This window comes from Salvelinus sp. IW2-2015, unplaced genomic scaffold (genome assembly GCF_002910315.2).
Source record: "Salvelinus sp. IW2-2015 unplaced genomic scaffold, ASM291031v2 Un_scaffold3294, whole genome shotgun sequence".
Classification (NCBI taxonomy): domain Eukaryota; kingdom Metazoa; phylum Chordata; class Actinopteri; order Salmoniformes; family Salmonidae; genus Salvelinus; species Salvelinus sp. IW2-2015.
Window position 1 is genome coordinate 19,053 of NW_019944578.1, and position 18,129 is coordinate 37,181.

The window sequence follows — 18,129 nt, forward strand, 5'->3', positions numbered from 1 at the left end:
TTGTGTTGTGGTGTCTCTCTTGTCCTAAAGTGTGTTTTGTCTTTCATATAAAAAAAAAAGACTTATGCCTCTTGGTAGACCGTCATTGTAAATAATAATTTGTTCACATAGAGAGAAAGACAATAGTTGAACAGTTTAGAACAAAATCATTTCAGCTAAACTGCTTGCTAAACACTGTACTGCATGATTGTAGCGTGTTTACTAACGCGTTAGTTATAGTAGCTATGTTGACTATGACGTTAGCTAATATGGTGACAACGGTGTAGGCTGTGTGTAGCAGTTATGGAAGGAAGGTTTTGCTTGGAAAGGTTTTTTCGCCTGGTCACAGAGAGCTGTTGAAATCCACAAGCGAAGGGAAWAGGTGAGAGGAGGTGAGCRCGTAGATGSGAGAAGGAATWCTACAACAAGCAAAGTGATTATGCTGTTTGTATGTGGCTGCTATGAAAGTGAACTGTGTTTACGGGTGATCAGGGGTGTATTCAAAAATGTTTCTTAAAAACAGTAGCAAATGGAACAAAATGGGGATAAACATACCTGAATTTGTCCAATAGAAACTCTTGTTTGCAACTGTTTGGACTATTGATTACACCCTAGATCAGCTACATGCAGGTAAGAGTGTGTAAGGCGGTATTGAATGTGTCACTGTCATCTTGATTACTCAAATATTTCTCTCGACTTGCGCAGCTACGTTGTAAACTTTTATTCGTAGGCATGATGGGTATAGTGAAAATTTGTATGTAGTAGCCTAAACCTAGCCTAGCCTGTTACATTGAGCTGGGTGAATGGAATATGAATGACAGTCATGAATATGCTGTAATATAAATAAGGCCATGCTCATTAAAATAAATCGTACTCCCTAATCTTAAACGGCACTGACCGCCACTGCCTTCCATCCTTCCTCGAGGTATAAATGACAGGTGAAACCCATGTGGAGMCAATTCACCTGTCCAATCAGTAAGTCTTCAAGGAAGGATGCACWTTTTAAAGGAATGTCAACATAATCCTTCTCATTTGGAATCTCTGAAGAAATTAAGAATTGTTTTGGAATTTAGTCAATAATACACGTCTGAAATATCAGGAGGTTCATTATACAGATTAACTAAACTGACCTACTCACACCCTTGCAGTTTTCCCATTTTGTTTCATTCAATTGCATTTTTACAATGTAGCTAACATCATTGGGACACTTGAACATAAGAACATTAAGAAAGTTACCTGGCTTAATTTTATTAATTTTATTGCAGACCCTCTACTTAATAATCCCAAGAGGGGACATTAGTCACCAGCAATACACTTACAGCAACAATAGGCTGARCACWGATGGTGGTGAAACAAGCACAAACCATGACTTACAGAGAAGCAAATGGATTCAATAGAATAGACTGTAAACCCATGGAATCAAAAACATCAATACATTATCAATGCAATAAATACAAATGAATATAAATAAATACAAATACAAATAAAAAGCAAAGATACAATACAAATAACTATACAATCAAGGTAAAAATCTGTCGATGTGTCCTTGAGCAAGGCACTTAAACCTAATTTACTCCAGGGGCAGAGTACTCCTATGGCTGACCCTGTAAAACAACACATTTCACAGCACGTATCCCAGTGTGACAATAAAATGTATATTTTAGGAGGATAGTAAGAATAGAACTGTTTACAGAACATTTGTCCCATTGCTATGCATCAGGGCTCCCGAGTGGTGCAGCGATCTAAGGCACTGCATCCCAGTGCAAGAGGAGTCACTACAGTCCCTGGTTCTAATCCAGGCTGTATCACATCCGGCCGTGATTGGGAGTCCCATAGGGCGGTGCACAATTGGCCCAGCATTATCCGGGGTAGGCCGTCATTGTAAATAACAATTTGTTCTTAACTGACTTGACTAGTTAAATAAAAGTTTAACAAAATAAAACATGGGTGACACTGGACAGCAGTATTTTCTATCATACTCAATATGGTAAGGAGACGGCTGGAGACGGCTGACAGGAAACTGCACCATTGCCTCTTGATGTTTACTCTGTGGAATTATTACAAAATGGCATTTGTGTTTTATTCCAAATTCCGTCAAGTGACTTAGACTGACCATTTGAAATCATGGACACACCTGACCTTTCCCCGGACAGAACAGACCTGGCTCCTACTAAGGTTTCCTTCATCCCCAGTATTGGAAGACAGGCTGTCTATCAAGGTCATGGCCTTTTTAATCTTTACAACACAAATGTGCCAGCCTCCAACTTTCTAGATCACATTCACCATGTAGTGGACAGAAATTGGGCCCTACTGCCTAGTCTMGTTTTCAAGCCAATGAACCACACAGACTGGATTGTTCTGATGAATGTCCTGGAGGCTTGAATCTGTATAATATTCATAAGAAKAAGTTTTAGTTCAAATCTGGCTGAAATTCATGAACTCAAGCAAACTGTACCATTCTGATGTTATCGGCTACCTTACCTGTTCTTGTTCCCACAAACAGCATTGACGTTCCCTCAGTGTCTGATACCTAGTAAAAGGAAACCTCAACTCAATAAAACATAAAGTGTAACCCTTGTGGGAATATAAATTCCTGTCAGCCGTCTCCTTACCATATTGAGTATGATAGAAAATACTGCTGTATAAAGTGGGTATTGTGGGGTWATTCATTAACATACGTCTGTAGGSATTTGTGTCTCTGGAAAAGTCCTCTCTGGAAAAGTACAAGAATCAACATWGAGACAAAAACTCATTTAGAACTYGATAACAWACACTGTTTGACAGGGGTGTTGTCATGATTTTCAGAACATTATTGTGTATTTTGTTTTATTCATCTTGTGTGATCTTGTACTGGTACTTCCTGTATGTAGCTCCATTATTGTATTTATTTTAATAATTTAGCAGACACCCTTTTCCAGAGCTACTTACCGGTAGATTGAGTGAATGACATTGTATATCATACCTTGTCTCCTCTCCTTCAACAGAACGTCGGGAATTGAACGACAGCCCTGGCGTTCAAGTGCCATGCTCTAACAAACAGTTCCGCACGTGGGTACTGTACTGGTCTCCCTGATATATAGCTGCATTCTTGTGCATTTTATTTGAATCCTTGTTATTTTTTGAGATTTATTTTTTAACTGCATCTTTGGAAGGGTCAAGCAACATTTCACGGGTAAAGTCACACCGTGTATTGGGCACTGTGACAATAAAATGTGATTTGATTCAGTGTTGGATGTTTCTCATTGTTTTCTGGGCAATTAAAAACAATAAATGAAACTGTACTATTCTCCACAAAATCTCACGCAGATAAAGGATTTTTCTTTTCTTCTAATATAGCTACTGCTGTCACTGCTGCTATCAAAGCTAGTACCACACACCACCGCAGATATTATTGCTATGGGAGGGGAGGTCTGTGTTCACATTCAGATCGGACCAATGAGTTCCAGGTTTAATTTGCTGAGCTTCAAGGTATCCATCTATAATAAGAGAAATAGCCACTGGTAAATCACAATTCAGTCATACTACTTCAGTTTTACATTATGAAAACTGTTCGCATTATTGCTGTATTTGAAGGAAATAACCATTTGCATGAGCCACAACTTACTGTGTGTGTGGCTGGCAGGATGTAAATGATCCATCTGAATAGGCATCACCAGTAAGTCAGAACACACAGTATCTGTAGATGTTGTTCCTGCACCAACACAGGGTGAAACTCATTAAGGATGTGCTTAACCATGATTGCATAAATCATTCACCGATGTCAATGGAAGATTTGCTTGAAGACCAACCTGTGTGACTGATGTATTGGCCAGGTTTACAGCTGCTGTGTCTCTGGGCTGCTCTACAACCATCCTTAGTTGGGTCATACAGTAGAACCCCTCCAGTGTCCACAGACCGTGTCTGATGAAGGTCTACATGACTGCTTTACCTCTAAACCAAAGCCGGGTCACATTTGTACACAGTATGCATGCCGTAAGACCATTGGGTTCATCAAGGAAAGTGGAGTCGGTACAGGGGGCACAGGAGTACTGAAGAAATTCTGTACAGTGTTTATGTACCGGTATTTCTGTGGGATAGAAGGTCAGTGACATGGATTGATTGGTATTGGAATGTATTTTCTTCATAATAGATCCATATAGTATCCAGAGCTGGTCCTTACCTGGAGAACACATAGGCAGCATTCATCACCCTGTTGTGTACTCTGCTCTACCACATGCACTAGAGCGCTCAATGGTTAGAAGTGTCAAAATGATAGCTAGGTTCATCTGTAAATACAGAAATGAACACATTACACTGTTGAAAAATAGGGGGGCGAGGGAGGTCATCATTTGACAAAGCAGGGTTGAAGAGAGTTTGGGGTTAAGGTAGAGATGAGACGGGAGGAGAGTTCAGATTGACAGTGTAAATAGAGAGAAAGCATAGTTAAGATTCCCATGTTTTCATCATACATTCAGTAAGTAAATGTAAGTGACATTAGTAATTTACTCAGGTCGATTTTTTTCCAGAGAAAAGTTTTATTTTGATAATTTGTTTTTGAAAGGCCATGCCCCCTTACTAGAAGATTTGACTGTTAAAAGACTCAAAACAATTTTCAAAACAAGAATTCAACCAAAAGTGCCATGTTTAAATACCCAGACTTGCATTTTAGGTATGCGAAAATATAATGTTTAAATGTTTAATGGTATGTGACATTTTCTTGCTTTAAATTCCAGGATGTTATACTAATTTCGGCTTTTCATCCAGTAGAATTAGAGAATCGTCTTTCCAGGCCTACKTGTTTGACAACAGTTGATAATGAGACGAGGGGATGCGATGTACCCAAATGAACAAAATGGCAGGAATCAACACAATTGTGTATTATATGGCCCATTCTCAATATGGGTGAGCCTAGTATGTTGCTTACTGCATTCATTTGTACTAAACTTTACACTGTAAATAGTATGGCGTAAAATGAGGACACAGTATGTAGCCTAGTTTTAATAAGTAGTATTAGGAAATACAGATTTCAGACACAGCCTGTGCGTATACTCTGAGCATACTATCTTGTTCCAAGTTCTGCTGTACCATGAAATGATGCCAAGCTACGAAGCGTTACAAAACCGAAACGTTTAACTTACTATAAATATCAAGCTTTGAAACTGAGCCATGGTTCTCCAATTCCAATCACCTTCTATTGGACGATGCCTTTTCGTTGTCACGACCTGAATGCCAATCACCAAACGAAAGTACTCCCCTTCATCTACACTGATCGAAGTGGATTTAGCAAATTACATCATTAGGGGATCAGATCGTTCACCTGGGTCAGTCTCATGGAAAGGGCAGGTGCTCCTAATGTTTTGTGTTCAGTGAAAACGTTTTTGGTCATATTGCCAGAAGATTCCACCCAAACCCTACTGTTAAGCTGGTTTACACTGAGCTGCACTGGGGTCAGAATGCAACCATGGTCACACCACAGTGGAGGTGTCATAAGGTGACTTTTATCAATATATTTGTCTCTACTGTCAGATTCGAAAATGCTAATTAGCATCAAAGTAGACATCATGCAAAACTACAAATCCCTGAAAGCTCCTGCACGTCATCTCTAGCTGACACCTTTGCTAACAGGTATTGTGTACATTTAAAACTTTCACAAGACAGTTCACAGAATTATCCATTTAAAGACATTTTGACATTTATTCCTTGCTACATTTAGCTAACATTAGATAGTTAATCCAGAGATTCTACCCTTTGCTTCGATTCGGCAGTCTCATCCAGATCATTATGGCATTTGTAGTTCTTAATGATAGCCAAATTAGCAGCTAGTTAGCATTTCATTTTGGGGGGGTAAATACAGGTGAAGATATTGATAAGTCACCTTGTCCTAGAGAGATTTACAGTTATCAAAACGTCACGTCAGGATAAGCCTACATGAAACACAGCCGTTATTTTAAGTGTTTCTAAAATCTCCTATGGGAAAAATGAACGGTGGATAAACGATTGGAACCATTTTTCTGTTTGACCGCTAGGATTTATGGGTATTATGACTCATACGGTGGTACTCTATAAAAGACAACGTAGAGCCGGCCCGAGATATGGGTCAGAAAATTTACCTCAATGCAGGGATGGGATATGCCACTATACTCATTGCATTGAACAWCAAAGGAGCTGATTGGCTGACACTGCCATTCCAAAACGCTACAGTGGCTGGCTACTGCTCGCTAGCATTAGGAAGCCACTGCTCGCTAGCATTAGGACGAAAAGGGCAGTTGAAAAGTATTTTAAATCTTCTCGATGTATCAGTGTGGATAAAAGTACAATTTGTAGTACAGAGGCATATCCCATCCCTGCATCGAGGTATGTCTTCCAACCCATATCTTGCACCGGCTCCACGGTGTCTTAACATAACCAYGATTGCGTTCTGACCCCAGTGCAGCTGTGTAAACAAGCGTTACTGCAGGGCCAGAATCTTCTGCCAAGATTACTAACAAAATGTACATTGAGTGTACAAAACATTAGGAAAACCTGCTCTTTCCATGACAGACTGACCAGGTAAACGCTACTGTTTGATCCCTTATTGATGTCATCTGTTAAATCCACCTCAATTAGTATGGATGAAGGGAAGGAGAGGTAAAATAATTATTTTTTAAGCCTTGAGACAATTGAGACATGGATAGTGTGTGTGCACCACTCAGAGGGTGAATGAGAAAGACAAAATATTTATACTGAACAAAAATATAAAAACACAACAATTCCAAAGATTCTACTGAGTTACAGTTCATATAATGAAATCAGTCAATTTAAATAAATTCATTAGGCCCTAGTCTATGGATTTCACATGTCTGTGAATACAGATATGCATCTGTTGGTCACATACACCTGAAAAAAAAGCAAGTGGATCAGAAAACCAGTCAGTATCTGATGTGACCATCATTTGCCTCATGCAGCATGACACATCACCTTCACATTGAGTTAATCAGGCTGTTGATTGTGGCCTGTGGAATGTTGTCCAACTCCTCTTCAATGGCTGTGCAAAGTTGCTGGATATTGACGGGAACTGGACACGCTGTCATACACGTCGATCCAGAGCATCCCAAACATGCTGAATTGATGGGCATGTCTGATGTGTATACAGGCCATGGAAGAACTGGGACATTTTCAGCTTCCATGAATTGTGTACAGATCCTTGCGACATGGGCAGTGCATTATCATGCTGAAACATGAGGTGATGGCGGCGGATGAATGGCACGACAATGGGCCTCAGGATCTTGTCACTGTGCCTCTGTGCATTTAAATTGCCATCGATAAAATGCAATTGTGTTCATTGCAGGGCTGGGCGATATGGCCTAAAAATCATATCTACAATTTTTTAATTATTTTTTTTTACTTATGGGCAATTGATAATATATATTTATATATTTTTTGTATTTATTTTTTATGTTATCTAAATAAGCTTGTAGTGTTGGTCCTATGTTTCATAAGCTGAAATAAAAGATCCCAGAAATTTTCTATATGCACAAAAAGCTTATTTCTCAAATTTTGTGCACAAATTAGTTTACATCCTTGTTAGTGAGCATTTCTCCTTTGCTAAGATAATCCATCCACCTGACAGGTGTGGCATATCAAAAAGCTAATTAAACAGCATGCTCGTTACACAGGTGCACCTTGTGCTTGGGACAATAATAGGACACTAAAATGTGCAGTTTTTTTACACAATGCCACAGATGCCTAAAGTTTTGAGGGAGTGTGCAATTGGCATGCTGACTGCAGGATTGTCCAACAAAGCTGTTGCCAGATAGAGAAATAAACATTAAATTATCATAAACCGCCTGCAACGTCATTTTAGACAATTTGTCAGTAGGTCCATCTGGTTTCACAACCGCAGACCACATGTAACCACGCCAGCCCACTAGATGTTGGAACATTGTTGCAGGGACTTGCTTCCATTCAGCCACAACAGCATTAGTGAGGTCGGGCACTGATGTTTGGCGATTAGGCCTGGCTCGCAGTCGACGTTCCAATTCATCCCAAAGGTTGAGGTCATGGCTCTGTGCAGGCCAGTCAGGTTCTTCCACAACGATCTTGACAAACCATTTCTGTATAGACCTTGCATTGTGCACGGGGGCAATGTCATGCTGAAACTGTAAAGGGCCTTCCCCAAACTGTTGCCACAAAGATGGAAACACAGAATCGTCTGGAATGTCATTGTATGCTGTAGCGGGGCCTAGCCCAAAGCACGAAAAACAGGCCCAGAGCATTATTCCTCCTCCACCAAACTTTACACTATGCATTCGGGCAGGTAGCGTTCTCCTGGCATCTGCTAAACTCAGATTTGTCCGTCGGATTGCCAGATAGTGAAGCGTGATTCATCAGTCCAGAGAACACGTTGCCACTGCTCCAGTCCAATGGCGGCAAGCTTTACACCACTCCAGCCGACGCTTGGCATTGCGCATGGTGATCTTAGGCTTGTGTGCGGCTGCTCGGCCATAGAAATCCATTTCATGAAGCTCCCGACGAACAGTTCTTGTGCTGAGATTGCTGCCAGATGGAGTTTGGAACTCGGTAGTGAGTGTTGCAACTGAGGACAGACGCTCTGTGAGCTTGTGTGGCCTACCACTTCGCAGCTGAGCCTTTGTTGCTCTTAGATGTTTCCACTTCACAATAACAGCACTTACATTTGACCGGAGCAGCTCTAGCAGGGCAGAAATTTGAGGAACTGACTTGTTGTAAAGTTGGCATCCTATGACGGTACCTCATTGAAAATCACTGAGCTCTTCAGTAAGGCCATTCTACTGCCAATGTTTGTCTACGGAGTGGTGAGTGGTGGGAAGGTGGAGGTCCAGAGGGGTGTGTGTGTGTTGAGACTGAGCGCTGCAGAAGGCAGACCTATTTCCAACCCTTTTTCCATAAAACATGAACGCGCTAGAACTAATCAAGAAATAACTGTGACAAAGTACAAGAAAACGACTTTAGGCRCTCTAGATAYATTTGCTCGGGAGGTGGKTTAAACTGCATTCTAATGACTTTGCTTATGGAAAACCATAGCATGCTCAGTGGAAATATGAAATGGAAGTTATGGAACTCCCTCGCGTGCTTATGYTATGGGAAAAATACCAAAATGAAAATTACAACAAAAGTGGAGAATGATAGGCTACATTTGCATCCGTTGGCCATYAAGTAGGCTATTAATTCATGTGCCATTGTAGRCTACTGTAACCTACCATTTRATACAATAAATATGTTGAAATTACGATATCACTGGAGTCATTTGACATCCATTTGTGCCACTTGTGTAGGCTACCTGCAATAAATAGCCTATAACTTAAATKTGTTGTTGTTGTAGCCTTGTATTATTATGTAATTATTAACGGCCATGTTTAGTTAATGAAATTGGAAGTTATCAATTGTGATCATGGTCACAGTTCTATCGTAATTGCCGATCAGCTGTTATTAGAATGCATTTGATTGACGTGAACAGTCAGTCAGATTAAGCTACAGGTAACAAAAAAAAGCCTAGGCCTATTCAGTTCATATCCATATGATTAATATATGATTCAGTGATTGAAATTATGACCCCCATCCTCAGTAGCCTATTCCAGCAGGGCACCAGAAGCACTTCTTACCTCCAAATCGCCTCGCTATTCACGTTGAATAAATGAGTCTGTCAATTTCAACTAAGCAAGATGCTAAATCATTCATTTTACATCATGCCTAGGTTACTGTAAGCTATCGGGCTATAGACTACCTGCATCTAGCAACCTAAACTGCGTTGCGTCGTGCCTTACTGCTTAAAAATAGCAGTCAAACGTGCAGCAGTGGTGTAAAGTACTTAAGTAAAAATACTTTAAAGTACTACTTAAGTAGTTTTTTGGGGTATCTGTACTTTACGTTACAATTTATATTTTTGACAACTTTTACTTTAACTTCACTACATTCCAAAAGAAAATATTGTACTTTCCCCCCATACATTTTCCATGACAACCAAAAGTGCTCGTTACATTTTGAATGCTTAGCAGGACAGGAAAATGGTCAAATTCACGCACTCCCTACTGCCTCTGGGCTGGCGGACTCACTAAWCMCAAATGTATCTTTTGTGAATAATGTCCGAGTGTTGGAATGTGCCCCTAGCTATCCGTACATTTTAAAAACAAGAAAATGGTGCCGTCTCCATTGCTTAATATACTCTTAATTTTGATACTTAAGTATATTTTAGCAATTACATTTACTTTTGATACTGAAGTATATTTAAAACCAAATACTTTGACTTTTACTCAAGTAGTATTTTACCGTCTGACTCACTTTTACTTGAGTAACTTTCTATTAAGGGATCTATACTTTTACTCAAGTATGACAATTGGGTACTTTTTCTATCACTACAAACAAGTTAAATCGACATTAATTGATGAAAAATTATCTGGCGAGTTTAATGAGGGCAAAKTTKTATTTCTATTGTGACATATTTAAATTCCTTTTAGACRCATTAGTTCGTAAGAATTATTGTTTTGATGGAAAACCGAATTTAGCTTCTTACGTTGTTACAATTTACTTTGATATTCCTTCTTAATTCGCTCAATAACGTTATAGAAAAAGGGTTTATTGGCGAAATGTGGCAACTTGTCTCTTGCTGCGAAAACACAAATTTGGGCTAGTTTTTAGGCCTTGTGGGTGGGTTTTGAGTGGTTATTGTGCTACAAATTTTAGCTGGACCTGGCAACCCTGCCTGTACTAGGTAAAACAACACTGTCCATCCAGCCTCTTGGTGTTTGTCTTTCATCATACATGTAGATAGCCTAATAAAGTAGCTAGGCTAGCATAATGAAGGTACAATGTAGATAAGCTACAAAACAGCTTGCCCTATTTACTAACTTAAAATAATACTTTAGTTGGCAACGTAAGCCCCTTAACCCTCGTTTTTTGATCGAGTTTGCGAGTGTACAATTATGTTCAATCYGGGGCCTGAAACGCCCCATAATTCAATTCGCGATGATTGTACATCCGCTAAGAAGAGTCAGCCAAAACTTAAACCAGGTTTCGTGTGGAGAATAAACTACACATCAAAGAGGCTCTCACTCCAGAAGATGCTGCTGCAAGGGRRAAAAAGGCTARAGAAAAAGGGAAGAGAGCATTTTCAGTGGCCCTTTTGCATTTATCGATGGAAAGAAGCTYGATTGCCAGGACATCAAATGAATGTCATGAGATTACTGAATGTTTTGAAAACACTGTGCTCAGGTATATACAGTAGCTACATTAACCTGAAATGGATGTCCTCTTCTTTCTAAGTCAAATGAAAACGTTAACCTTTCTGAACCACCCATCCCGGATCCGGGATAATTGTCATCAGAAACGCTGACTAGCATAGCGCCACAGGTAAATAATATTACTAGAAAGTATTCATATTCATGAAATCACAAGTGCAATATTGCAAAACACAGCTTAGCCTTTTGTTAATCCACCTGTCGTCTCAGGTTTTGAAATTATGCTTTACAGCGAAAGCAATACAAGCGTTTGTGTAAGTTTATCGATCGCTCGACAAAACAATAAGTACACTTAGCATCAGGTAACTTGGTCATGAAAATCAGAAAAGCAATCAAATTAATCATTTACCTTTGATGATCTTCGGATGTTTTCACTCACGAGACTCCCAGTTAGACAACAAACGTTCCTTTTGTTCCATAAAGATATTTTTTATATCCAAATACCTCCGTTAGTTTGCTGCGTTATGCCCAGGAATCCACCGAAAGAGCGGTCATGACAACGCAGACAAAAATTCCAAATTATATCCATAATGTCCACAGAAACATGTCAAACGTTTTTTATAATCCATCCTCAGGGTGTTTTTCAAATATATATTTGATAATATATCAACAGTTGGCTTTTCACTAGGACCGGGAGTAACAATGGCTGCCTTTCCCTTTTGCGTACAACTCACTCTGAGAGCCCCCACCTATCCACTTACGCAATGTGGTCGTTCACGCTCATTCTTCAAAATAAAAGCCTGAAACTATGTCTAAAGGCTGTTGACACCTTAGGGAAGCCATAGAAAAAGAAGTCTGGTTGATATCCATTTAAATGGGCAATAGGGATGCATAGGAACAGAGAGGTTTCAAAAAAAGAGGCACTTCCTGATTGGATTTTGCAATATCAGTTCTGTTTAACTCACAGACAATATTAAGACAGTTTTGGAAACTTTAGAGTGTTTTCTATCCTAATCTGACAATTATATGCATATTCTAGTTTCGGGGGCTGAGTAATAGGCAGTTTCAAATGGGTACGTTTTTTAGCCAAAAACAAAAATACCGCGCCCTAGTCTTAAGAAGTTTTAAGAGTTGGGCTAAATTACTTGAGTTAAGTTGGTGATTTTTACATTCACCCCATTCTATATCACCAGGTTTGTAAATGTGAATACGGGTTCATCATATTGATCGCACTGTAAATACCTCAGTTTAGGGTAGTCCAGTTCTTTCTCTAAGCTCAGGTTTCCTTATTGGCTCCTTAGATTACTAGTTCAGCTAGTTAACCAGTTATTCATATCACTACTGTATTTGTCTTCTTATTTTTATTTGATTTTTGTCAGGTTATGCAACGTTTTGAATTCAATGCACTACATATTGTATCTCTAAATGCCAGGGGTTTACAAAACATACCTAAAAGAAAATCACTATTTTTATTTTGTAAACACTCTAAATGCAGATTTCATTCTACTCCAGGAGACTCAGTCCTGCGATTCAGATTCTAGTTKTTTGTAAATCACAATGGGGAMATACTGTTTATTATAGTCACGGGTCTAACCACTCAGCTGGTACTATGATACTGCTTCATAAGTTTAGAGGTGATATTTCAGAGTCTTGTATGTCCAGAGATGGGTTATATTGATCTCCGAACTACATAATGATTGTTTTATTATATACAATGTATTTGGGTACAACTCTTACTCCTCAAAGAATACTTTATTTTTGGATCTTGCTAATAAGCTTACTGAGCTGCAAAACAAGTATACAAATGCATGGCTTATAACACCTGATAACTCTTCAGATAGATTTCCACCTAGAATAATAGCTAAAAGTCTCAGAATAGTGACAYCATCACCTMATTTTGCAGTAAACTGACAGTGATCGATACATGGCGATTCTTTAATGTGAACTCAAACGAATACACCTGGTGTTATAGGTCAATGACGGCCAGGTCCAGAATGGATCTGTTTCTCATTTCTCCCCCCCACTTTTACAAAATGTACAAGAAGTAAATCATAAACATGCTCCTTTGACTGATCATAAAATTATATTCTTGAAGTTAGAATGTTCTGAAAAATCTATGGCATTCGAGGATACTGGAAACTGTCACGTGTGCTCCCTCTCCGGCCTCTAGGTCACCAGGCTGCTCGTTATGGTGCACACCTGTCACCATCGTTGCGTGCAACAGCGCATTATGACACTCACCTGGACTCCATCACCTCCTTTATTACCTGCCTATATATGTCACTCCCCTTGGTCCCTTCCCAGGCGTCATTATTTCAGAAACTTAATAATTCACTCCTAAATGATCCAGTCTTTAACAAGAGTATAATAAACCTGATCATAGACTCATTTAACTCGAATGATTTAAAACCAAAGCATGGAAGTAACTGGGAAATATTTAAATTCAAGGTAAGGTCTATTGCCATTACAACACAGTAAGGAACTAAAGAAGCAAACATTTTTGAAAGAAGATGAAAGAAGAAGCTTATGAATACATGTAATGTTCTTTTAGAAAAGGGTTCCCTTTCAACAGAGGAAGAAACAGATTTGATCTCGAATAGAACTAGATCAAATGTGAATTTATTTAGCTAAAGGGGCTTTTATTACATCTAGAGCAAAATCGGTCGACGAGGGTGAGAAACACAAGATATTTTTTTGATAAATATATATATATWTTTTTTTTTTCTTGAAAAAAAGAACTATAAGAGAATCTCTTTCTGCCTTAAATATTGACATGACCTTATGTAAATACCCAACTTTGTGTATTCTTTCTATGAAAATGTGTATAAATCAAATTTGAATGGGATTGAATGTGTACATTTTATAAAACATGGTCATGTTCCAATGATTTCTGATGAGTTCAAGTCCAAATGTGATGAGGAGTTTTCTATTGTAGAGATTAGAGACGCTCTTAAATCTATGAAGGGAAAAGCACCTGGAACAGATGGTCTTTCTGTAGAAATTTTATTTACACTTTTGGGAACATTTAGAGGGACCAGTATTCAACATGTTCCAAGAATGTCTAGCTAAAGGTGAGATGATTACTACCATGAAACAAGGGATTGTTTCCTTAATACCAAAACCTGATAAAAGATCCCCTTTTCATAGATAATTGGAGACCTATTACATTATTAAATACAGATTACAAATTCATTAWAAAATAATAATAATTAACCTTATTTTACCAGGTAAATTGACTGAACACATTCTCATTTACAGCAACGACCTGGGGAATAGTTACAGGGGAGATATGGGGGGGATGAATGAACCAATTGAAAGCCAGGACACCAGGGTTAACTCCCCTACTCTTACAACAAGTACCATGGGATTTTTAGTGACCACAGAGAGTCAGGACACCCTTTTAACATCCCATCTGAAAGACAGCACCCTACACAGGGCAATGTCCCCATCACTGCCCTAGGGCATTGCAATAAAACAATTTTGACCAGAGAAAAGGGTGCCTTCTACTGGCCCTCCAAAAACCACTACCTCAGCATTTGGTCTCCTATCCAGGGACTGACCAGGACCAACCCTGCTTAGCTTCAGAAGCAAGCCAGCAGTGGGATGCAGGGCGGTATGGTGCTGGCTAATCAGCTGTAACATTAGGTTCGTTTTTAGACTTGATTGATTACGCTGATTCAGTTGACTCGAAGGCTATTTTATTCCTTGACAAATTCCTAATACATTCGTTGTACACTTTTGGAGGATGCTTCCCTTTTGGAATGGAGCCTACGACTAGCTTTCACTTATTTTTTAGGGTATTTCTACCAGGGTCACCAGACCTAGTCTTTCCCCTAATGATTTTGGCTGCGTTCCATAAAAGGAGATGTTTTTCATATAGCTGGCTTCACATGCTTATTTATTTGTGATTGGACAATATTTGCATATGATTTTGCATATTGTTATTTGGACGTTTTTTGGTTTGATTAGTCTAGAGGAAATGTTGGAGATAGGCGTCTTCAAGGGAGGCTTACCATCTCTATCTGGCTGTCAGACCAGGATAAAGAAAGTACGTAATGTAATATAGCTTAGTAACATTGTTCAAATCACACTCAACAAACTACTTTACTTTTTCATACACAAAACAGAATTAATTCAATCTTATTTTTGCCTACAGGAAATTAAACGTTGTTCGTTTTGAGGAGTGGGAGAGCAGGCGGAGGAAGGAATCAGGATTTTAAACCCAGTTGGATGGCCACTGTGTATTATGTAAGGGATAAAACGCAGATTTTTGATAAACGTTTATAGGAGACAGGAGATCGAATAGGGAGACACCGCTTATTGTAAGCAGTAACGAGGTGGATTATTATATTAATAATGGGAATTTATATTGGATTCAAGATATGGTAACACACAGACGATGGAACATCTTAGTAAATCGTAGGATCGAGGATAGCCGGGCTATGTTCATTGTCCTTTGACTTGGGGATGAAGATTTCCTGTTTTCCACGGAGGAGTAGAAGAACACGGACGTAGCAGTTTATATCCCGTTTACATATCAAGCAGTTTAGTTTACGCAGACAGAGAACAATTAGCTCAAGACAAGCTAGGATCTCGCATTCTTATTGTTCGTCGCGTGCAGACAAATCCTGCCTGACTTATCGTGTAGATCTGGGTCCGTAGATAGGCTTGTATCGGACTCCTGATGTCATGAGCGTCTACTCGAGTCTGCGCCCTTTCCACGAAAAACATAATTCATGTATGTGTCTGTTTGTAAAATTCTCATCCTTGAAGCAGAATGGATGCTGGCTTTTGTATTGGTGATATTTTTGTATAATCGCAGGTGTGATCCAATAATGGGGGAGGGTTGGGTGTGTGGATCTGTGGTTACTTATTAGGTACAAATAAATAATAGAAGTGTGGAGGATTGGGTGCATGTTGTGCCAAGTATAGCTTATGTTGAGAAGTGGTTAAAACAAGTTACTAGTATCTAATACAATTTCTTCATACAAATGTTGACTTCTGCATATTAATGTTGGTTTTACGATTATATATTATTTGATTGTTTTATTTAAATGTTGTATTATAACATTTCAAATTACAATACAAACAGAACAACACTACTAATTTTTCTAAAGCCAGTGCATGTAGCAGTACAGCAGGATTTCTGCCGATAAATGTGTGCTTTAGTATTGTTCTCTTTGACAACTGGTATAAACGGGATAAACGCCTCCTTTCTGTACATTACCTGGAAAAATGAACTCCCAAAGTGACTCGGCTCCACCTTGTCCCGCTGCGTGTCCATTATTTCCAAGGTAATGTACAGAACGTCTGCGTTTATCCCTTACATAATACACAGATGGCATCAACTTGGTAAATCCTTCCTTCCTCGCCTGCTCTCCCACTCCTCAAAACGACAACGTTTCATCTCCTGTGCAAAAATAAGTATTGAATTAATCTGTTTTGTGTATGAAAAAGTAAGTGTTTGTGATGTGTGATTTGAACAGATTTACTAAGCTATATTACATACGTACTTTCTTTATCCTGGTCTGCAGCCAGAGAGAGATGGTAAGCCTCTCTTGAAGACGCCTTATCTCCCACATTTCCTCGACTGAAATCAATACAAATAACGTCAAATAACAATATGCAAACTATATGCAAATATTGTCCAATCACAATAAAATAGCATGTGAAGCCAGCTATATGAAAAACATCTCCTTTTATGGAACGCAGCCAAAATCATTAGGGGAAAGACTAGGTCTGGTGACCCTGGTGGAAATACCCTAAAAAATAAGTGAAAGCTAGTCGTAGGCTCCATTCCAAAAGGGAAGCATCCTCCAAAAGTGTACAACGAATGTATTAGGAATTTGTCAAGGAATAAAATAGCCTTCGAGTCAACTGAATCAGCGTAATCAATCAAGTCTAAAAACGAACCTAATGTTACAGCTGATTAGCCAGCACCATACCGCCCTGCATCCCACTGCTGGCTTGCTTCTGAAGCTAAGCAGGGTTGGTCCTGGTCAGTCCCTGGATAGGAGACCAAATGCTGGTAGTGGTTTTTGGAGGGCCAGTAGAAGGCACCCTTTTCTCTGGTCAAAATTGTTTTATTGCAATGCCCTAGGGCAGTGATGGGGACATTGCCCTGTGTAGGGTGCTGTCTTTCAGATGGGATTTAAAAGGGTGTCCTGACTCTCTGTGGTCACTAAAATCCCATGGTACTTGTTGTAAGAGTAGGGGAGTTAACCCTGGTGTCCTGGCTTTCAATTGGTTCATTCATCCCCCCATATCTCCCCTGTAACTATTCCCCAGGTCGTTGCTGTAAATGAGAATGTGTTCAGTCAATTTACCTGGTAAAATAAGGTTAATTATTATTATTTTATAATGAATTTGTAATCTGTATTTAATAATGTAATAGGTCTCCAATTATCTATGAAAAGGGGATCTTTATCAGGTTTTGGTATAAGGAAACAATCCCTTGTTTCATGGTAGTAATCATCTCACCTTTAGCTAGCATTCTTGGACATGTTGAATACTGGTCCCCTAAATGTTCCCAAAAGTGTAAATAAAATTCTCACAGAAAGACCATCTGTTCCAGGTGCTTTTCCTTCATAGATTTAAGAGCGTCTCTAATCTCTACAATAGAAAAACTCCTCATCACATTGGACTTGAACTCATCAGAAATCATTGGAACATGACCATGTTTATAAAATGTACACATTCAATCCCATTAAAATTTGATTTATACACATTTTCATAGAAAGAAAACACAAAGTTGGGTATTTACATAAGGTCTGTCAATATTTAGGCAGAAAGAGATTCTCTTATAGTTCTTTTTTCAAGAAAAAAAAAATAATATATATATTATCAAAAAATATCTTGTGTTTCTCACCTCGTCGACCATTTTGCTCTAGATGTAATAAAGCCCCTTTAGCTAAATAAATTCACATTTGATCTAGTTCTATTCGAGATCAAATCTGTTTCTTTTCCTCTGTTGAAAGGA

General features: G+C 39.0%; 1 long non-coding RNA gene and 1 pseudogene across 1 annotated transcript; both read right to left on the minus strand.

Annotated features, from left to right (window-relative positions):
• Positions 1–1,198: 1,198 nt before the first annotated feature.
• Positions 1,199–2,901, minus strand: LOC139025797 (uncharacterized). Its single transcript, XR_011477435.1, has 2 exons — positions 2,461–2,901; positions 1,199–2,363 (listed from the first exon to the last, which is right to left on the minus strand). It is a non-coding gene; the product is annotated as an uncharacterized lncRNA (long non-coding RNA).
• Positions 2,902–3,541: 640 nt separating this feature from the next.
• Positions 3,542–5,205, minus strand: LOC139025796 (tumor necrosis factor receptor superfamily member 14-like; annotated as a pseudogene).
• Between the last annotated feature and the right edge of the window lie 12,924 nt (positions 5,206–18,129).